Below are 8256 nucleotides of genomic sequence, written 5' to 3' on the forward strand. Positions count from 1 at the left end.
GGGATGAAATCAGAACTTCTTAGCATGGCATGAAGAATGCTTTATCCCATGCTACCCCACCCACTTACTCTGTATTCTAGTTCTCAGATTTTTTCAAGTAGGGAAATTGATCAAGAGAATTTTTGCTAATGGGCTTTTGTTATTTCCTGGGTACAGAATGCCTTCCCCTCTCTTCTTTGACTGATAAACTCATAATCATCAAGACTCAGGTCTTTCTTTCCTGAGCTCTCCAAGATGTGAGAGCTCTCTCTTTTCTGTTTTTGAGTCACCTCGTTAAGCCTCTGTAGTAGCGCTTATATGTTGGTCTGTCTTTGTATTCAGAGTCCCCAGGTTCTTAATAAATGGGTGCCTAATAAATGAGTGAATGAATGAATGAGCTATAATTTAAGCCTGTTGGGTAACCCTTTGTTCATCAGTGATCATCTTGTATTTGTGATCACCCCTCATTTGATTCTCTTAAGGACCTAGGATAAAAGGATGCTACATCAAAATCCTTCATGAGGATCTTTGTAAATTTGTAAAGTTGGGTTATAAACAATATTGCCTTAATGTATGAACATGAAAGTATATTTGAGCAATTTTATTGTTTAAGAAACATAGCAAACTACAGTTTGAGGTAACAGATTAATTGGAGTGCTGTAAAAAGACCCAAAACCCAAATTCTGACTCATAGTGACCCTATAGGACAGGGTAGAACTGCCCTACATTGTTTCCAAAGAGTGAGTGGTGGACTTGAACTGCTGACCTTTTGGTTAGCAGCTGAGCTTTTAACCACTGCACCACCAGGGCTCCACTGGAGTACTATAGTGCATATATATTCTGTGTCTACAGTACATAGATATTCTTTCATTAGCACATTTCAAATGCTTAAAAAAGTAACCCATATAAGTATCTGATAAATAAGACTAACACATTTTCCACATGTTGAGTAAAAATAACTGTTAAATATAATAGTTTTCCTCAGATGTCTTAAAAACCTCAGGTTTGAGTGTTAATTCTTGGTCTCTGTGGGAGATTTATCTCTATTTCAAAAACACACACATACATACATTAAGGCAAAATTAATGTATTAATATTAATACACCCAGTGCTGCTGCCTTAGTTCAGACTCTAGTCATAGTTTATCTAGGTTATTACAGCAGCCTTCTAATTGCTGTCAAAGGTAGCCAGTCCTTCAGCTACACTGCTCCCAGAGGTAAGTTCTTCAGTATCAAGTCTGATCGTGTCATTTCCTTTTAAAAACCTCTATTGGCTCCTCCTTCCCTTACAGAATAAAAGTCACCATTGCATGTAAGCCTGACCCTATCCTACTTCTGCCTGCTTATTCTCTTGAACTCCTCAGCACACGCCTTGTACACTAGCCCCACCTAGCTTCCAACGGCTCCCCAGCTGGCTGCCATGCCTTGGCAGGTGTTCCGTCTCCCTTCTCTGTACTTCCTGTCTGCCTGGCAGCCTTTTTCATTCCTCAAACTCAGTTCAAATGTCTCTTCCTTTAGAAGGTACCTCCTGATTCAATCAACCATGGTCCTTCCCATAGCTCTTTGGTCCTTCCCATAGCTCTTTAGAAATATCTCATAGCACTTGTCATACTTCCTTGAAATTTGTATACTTGTCTGTCCCCACCATGATCTCAGCAGCAAACTCTTGAGTACAACTAATTTTCGTTCTTTGTTTATCCCCTACTGAGAAGTCTCAGTGAAAGATTAATTTTCTTTCTTCTATAAAGACGTAAAAATGTAGTATCGTTTGGCCTACTTGATTGGAGTTACAGCTTCTGTACCATTGAAAATAAGCCGACTTACAGACAGAAGATATTTATGGAATCTTCTCAGGAATTGGTCTGGGCCCAAGACTTTGACATTGCTGAGGCATTCAAAACTGGATCTTTCAGGTTAGCCCGTGACCATTTACTAATCTGAAAATATCTTTAACTTTTTTTTTTTTTTTTTTTAAATCTCTAGGCATTTCTAAGAAGCACAAGACATTCATCTCTGAAAAGATATTTTGGTTGAATGACAGTCTCTTTCCTTTAGCAGAGGGTTTTTATTTTAAATTTCGCTGACAGATTTTTCATGACAGCCTTCAAATAGAAGCTTGAATTCACTTGTCATCGTTATTAAAGTGTGTGTGTGTGTGTGTGTGTGTGTGTGTGTGTGTGTATTTCTGTACTCTGACCCTTCCATTTATTATTGTTGCTATTGACCTTAAAAGCATAAAAGAGAAGAATATACACAGAGCCTGTATTTTTGCAGGCTTCTTGCAACCCTGCATTGGAAGCCAATTCATTGTCAAATTTGCCTCTGAAGAAAATCATCATCATAATGTGGTAAAATCTTGCTAATTTTCACTTCGTAGTCGAAACCCCTTTAGTTGTCAGGAGAAAAAGAACACCTGGTAGGTTTTTATTCACTGTCAGCAAAGATTTAATAGCAGGAAAATGATGTTAAGACTTTTTTGTATTTATAAAATGAAGATATGGTATCAAAAAGCATTAAATAGATGAGCCCAAGCTATCAACATATTGTAATATTATGTCTTAATTATATTTTATTTAAACTTTGTTTTAATATTTATGTTTCAATTTTAAATTCATTAATAAAATAATATTCTAAGATTACGTTGTCATTGTTGGGTGCTGTTGAGTATATTCTGACTCACAGCGACCCCATGTGACAGAGTAGAACTGCCCCATAGGATTTTCTTGGCTGTAATCTTTACGGAAGCCGATCACCAGGTGTTTCTTCTGCAGAGCCACTGGGTGGGTCTGAACCACCAACCTTTTGGTTAGCAGCCGAGCGCTTAACCGTTGTGCCACCAGGGCTTCTTTCTAAGATTATAGCTGATAGTTTTTATCTAAAGGTACAGAAAATCAGGTATTCTCCTTTTTCACATGGGGAAGCCAAGATAGAGTATTCTGTGGAAGCTTACCCAGTTTCATGGGGCCTGAGTGCTAGATAATAAAGGGAGAATATATGTGGAAAAGTGGAGCCCTGGTGGCACAGTGGTTAAGAGCTTGGCTGCTAACCAAAAGATCGGTAGTTTGAATCTACCAGTTGCTCCTTGGAAACCCCATGGGGCAGTTCTACTCTGTCCTATAGGGTCAGAACCGACTCAACGGCAACAGTCTTTGTTTTTTATACGTGGAAAAATTATTCTTCAGAAATGTATGTTAGAATTTCATTATATGATAATTCTATTAATTTTTAGAGGAAATTGTACTTTAAATCTTAACTAAAAACAAGTAAATTATCTACTAACTCATTAATCTTCTTAACATTTAGTCCCATATTCAACAAATAACTGAGCATGCAAATTGAGGGACATGTTCTTAGTAATTTATGTTTGGCGAAGAGGTTCCTTCGTCTTATTACAACAAGGCCACTCCAGTAATGCCTTTCTAACAGAGCAGCTTTTTTCATTAGATTTCAGTTCAGATATTTTTGTTATCAATCTTGAAATTGCAGTGTTATTGCTAAAACTTAAAATTAAACTTGTCTTTTGACTGAAATAAAAAAATTTCTATTCAAATTGTTACTTTAGAAACTTTACATAGAAGTTCGTGCTGGAAGACGGCAGCCAAAATTCTTAAAACGAAAACAGTTGTTGTGTGTGTGTGTGTGCATGTGGTTTTTTAAAAAAATCCTACATATTATATCTAGACATTATTTTAAGCAGCCGAGTTCAATTTATTTTGGTTTTATGTTACTAATTATGTGCTAATTATTTTTGAGGGTTACTTTTTATGGAAGACCTATAGTATTCATAATAGTATTTAAATACAGAAGAATATATTAATATAAAACATTGTCAATTAAATTTTATTTAATCTGATACTGTTTTCCATATAATACATAGGTATTTTAGTTGTACATAAGTAATTTTGAATCACCATATATGATAGGACAGAGTTGTCTGCTGTTAGAGTGTATATACAATTAATAGTGGCTATGGTTGCTTCATGACATCTCTTTGAAAATAACTTAATTTTGATGGTGCAAATACTTTTCAATTACAGTATATGTTTTCATATTGAAAAATCTCATTTCCTGAGGCGGGGCCAAGATGGTGGAGTAGTCAGACGCTTCCAGTGGACCCTCTTTCAACAAAGACCCGAAAAAACAAGTAATTTGATTATATATGGGAATCTGGGAGCCCTGAACATCAAAGGCAGAGTTGAGGAACCAGACTGAGTGGCAGGGGGAGGGAGAGAGAGTTTGGAAGCAGTGAGAAGTTGCCAGACCTGACCCAGCGAGAGCCTGAGCCCTTCAGGCCTGATCAGCGCGGGTATGAGTGGTGAGGCGGGCAATCAGCCATGCTCAGGAGGCACGTTTTCTACACCGGGAGATACCCAGCCACTGAGGGTCTACTCGGCCACCCAGAACCAGTGAGAAACAGCCCTCATCTGCGAAAGATAAGTAATTTCGTACGGCCTACCGAGAGGATCAAAAACACCCCCCTTAGGGAAAAACCTCTCTCCTGTTTACCTCCCCGGTCCCTGCTCTGTACTGGGTCCCAGACTGGCTTCAGCAATTGCTGAGTCCCCTGGGCTGGAAGTAGAATCCGTCAAATGCCTGGAGCTATTCTCCCTGCCTTGGAGAGTGAACAAATTAACAAATGGGAAAAAATAAACTGCCAGCTCCCCAAAGCCAGGAACCAAGGGTAGGCACAGCTCCTTTGCCCAGGCACAGGCATAAGGGATCCATGGACTTCGAGTGATCTTCCCCCTGTGTAGACTTGTGTGGGCCCATCTCAACAGGGAACACAGCAGAGAGTCCCTGATGGAGCAGGAGAGAGGTGGGGTGCAGAACTCAAATTCTAGTAAGAAGACCAGACTTAATGGTCTGACTGAGACTGGAGGAACCCCGGAAAGCATGGCCCCTGGATCTCTATGAGCCCAGAACTAAAACAATTTCCAAGGCCAACTCTTCAGACAGGGATTGGACTGGACTGTGGGACATAAAGTGATAACTCGTGAGGAGTGTGCCTCTTAGCTCAAGTGGATACAAGAGAATAAACGGGCAGCTTCTGTCTGGAGGTGAGATGGGAAGGCAGAGAGGGTTAGGAGCTGGTTGAATGGACATGGGGAATTGGGTGGAAAGGAGGAGTGGGCTGTCACAGTATGGGGAGAGCAATTAGAGTCATAACAATGTATGTTTAAATTTTTGTATGGGAAAAAATAAACTCATTTTCTGTATAAAGGTAAAGATGTGGTCATTCTTTAACAGAAGTGAGTGTGTCTGTGTATTTAGAAAGATGTAGTAAAGAAACAAACAAAACAGGACTTCATTTGTTATCATCCTGTAGCTGCTAGGACAGCAGCCCTAATCTGGCCAACTAACCTTTAAAAGAAAGTGCGAAGTCAGAGAAGTCAGAATGTACCAGTAAATATTAACTGGCAAAGTTTTTATATAAAAGATCGGAACTTTAGGGGGTTCTCCTGGGATTTAGTGTACTTTAACATCTATTAATCCCTGATACCTTAGGTGACTTGTCAAAGAAGTGGCACATTTACAAGGAGTGTGAAAAAAGGCCCTAGAGGACAAATTCAGCTAAAGGTCAAAGAAGCTATTAATGTTCTCTACTTTTCCCTAAAGAACTTCCACAGCAAACGTTGCCCCGCTTCCAGTCTTAGCAAAGGCAAGTGAATATAGTGAAATGAAAGTGAAAGTTCAAGTAAAACATATTACCAATATTAGTTGGTTCTTAGCACTCTTACTGAATCTGAATACATGCAGATTTTATGGAAAAGTATAGCGAAATATATTGAAAGCGGTGGCTCTTGCTGAAGAATATCAATTTTTTATCTCTTTGTTTTCTCTGCATCTCTGCCAAGGGTCAATGTTTGTGGTGGTAGTAGGGTGGGATGGTAAACTGAGTCCTTCCTATGATATGTAGTTATGTTAGAGTTTTCTTGGGCATGCCTGGTTCTGTTTGGGTCCTTAGGAAAGCTTTACTAGGGATCACAGAATTTAGGGCAGAAAGTCCCTGCTGGGACCGTGGCCTTCAGTGGAAGTTTTCAGCAATGGCAAACTTAATTTACCTCCATCTTGCCATTCTATTCCCTGAACACTAGGAAGTGGTATCATTGGAGCTTATAGGACAGAGCTTTCTAATGACCTCTTCCTTTGGGACTCTGGGACTCAAGGCCCTCTCAGTGGGATTCTTGTTTCAATGCAGTGGAGAAATCTGTAAATCTCTTGAGGCCTTCACTTAGTGTTGAGTGCAGAATTTTGAAGACTGGCACTGAACTCATAGGTTTTTTCTTTGCATAGTCCCCCCACCCTAACATTTTGGAACTTTTTTTTTTTTTTTAATGTTCATCTTTGAGCTTACACTTAGAAATAATAGATCAAAAAAAAAAAATCCCTGGTGTCAGATTTTGGTTTAATATTAGGAAAAACTTCCAATAATCAAGTATTTAAATTGCCAGAACGGGCACCTTGTGAATTAGTGGATTCACCATCACTGGAAATATTCAATAGAGGTTGACCAAGTTGAGTATGCAGCTAACATGAATGTGAGGTTCCAGAATTAGGTCCAAGGTTAGGCTAGAAGGCAACTAAGGTTTTCCCATCTTGAGGTTTTATGATTCTATGGCATTTTATTTTTGAGTGCTGTATATGTTTTAAAAGTGAATAATTATAAAGTTGTAAAATGTTAAGATTTTCAGCTGTTGATATTTGTGAAATAAATTCTCTAGGAGGAATGTGGCTGCTATGAAGACCAGAATGAGAAATTCCTCAGAAATATTTATATTGGTTGTTTGTTTCTTTCCTTACTTATTTTTGAGTCTCAGGTACAGAGGTATGAGTCAGTTATACCTATTAGTTCATGGTGCACTCTCATCATTAATTCATGCCTACTGTGGTATGCATATCTGTATGTTTCATTCATTCATACACTGGTTTATTTATTCATTAATTCCCTTTCACCCGTTTCCCACTCTTTTCCTTTCTCTGCTTCCTTCTGCCACTCATTTTAGAGCCTTTGGTGTGTATCTTTCCACTTGTATACGTTTTTGTGAAACATGTTTTGGGCACAGAGTTTAAATTTAAATAATTGTTGGTGTTACAGATATCATTATGTAAGTTTTTTTTTCTACCTTGTAGTATGCTTTTAAGTTGTTTCCATGTTGCTATGCATAGATCTAATCTGGGCTTCTAACTGCTCCGTGGCATTCCAAGATATGCATTCACCACCTTACTCTAGTGATGGACATGGATTACTTCCAACTCCCACTACCACCACAGATGTAGTGATGGATATTCTCATACATAGCCACTTATGGACTCGTGTGCAAATTTTGCTCGGATATATATATATATAGGAGTGGGATTTCTGGGTCATAAGACATATATTTAATGTATCAAAATACTGTTAGATGACTCTCCAGAATGACTGCAACTTGAAGTTCCACTGCCTCACAAGTCCACCAGCATTCAGCACTGTCCAACTTTCTAATTTTTGTCAATTTAAAGCATATAGAGTGATAACTTGTTTTAATTTGCATATGTCTGAGTTTGAATATCTCCTTATGCTTTGTGGCTTTTCTGATTTTCTCTCCTATAATGTGACAGTTCCTATCCTTTGCTAATTTTTCAATACAGTCACTATCTTTTTCCTTGTTAATTTAGAGATTATACCAATTTCTTGTGTATTCTAGAGATTAGTCATTTTTCAGTTTTAGACCTTGCAGAGTATGTTCTCTCCCATCTGTCATCTGTCTTTTAACTTTGTCCATGATGTCCTTTGCTGAATAGAAATCTTTACTTTTGGTATAAGGATATTCATCAATATTTTGTGTATTGCAGGTTTTATCAAAGAAGTCTTTAAAAAGAGATCCTCCTACATTATCTACTGTTAACTCTGTTGTTTTGGCTTTCAGATTTAGGTCTTTAATCCATCTGGAATCCACCTTTATAATAGATGCTACATAGAGATGCAGTTTTATTTTCTTTATATAATGGGTCATCTTACCCATCACCTATATCTTCAATGGTCTGTCTCTGAGATTTCTGCTTTTCCCATTGGTCCATTTATCTGTTGTACCAGGACTGTACTGTTTTTATTACTACGGCTTTGTGGTGGATCTAAATATCTAATAGAGTAATTCTCCCCTACCCCTTGTTCTTCTGCAAAGCTGAATTTTCATGCACATTTATTCTTCCATATAATTTTTGGAGTAAGTATATCATGTTCTTGGGGGGAAAAAAAACCTAAGTTCGAATTCTGGTATCTATATTTATATATATATTT

At 38.1% G+C, this 8256-nt stretch overlaps 1 protein-coding gene across 1 annotated transcript in view; it reads left to right on the forward strand.

Moving 5' to 3' along the window:
- The window catches only part of LOC101342522 (putative methyltransferase-like protein 21E pseudogene), a 47243-nt gene that overhangs the window by 2405 nt on the left and 36582 nt on the right, over positions 1-8256 (forward strand). The window lies entirely within an intron of this gene.

Source organism: Trichechus manatus, unplaced genomic scaffold (genome assembly GCF_000243295.1).
Source record: "Trichechus manatus latirostris isolate Lorelei unplaced genomic scaffold, TriManLat1.0 scaffold00118, whole genome shotgun sequence".
NCBI classification, from domain to species: domain Eukaryota; kingdom Metazoa; phylum Chordata; class Mammalia; order Sirenia; family Trichechidae; genus Trichechus; species Trichechus manatus.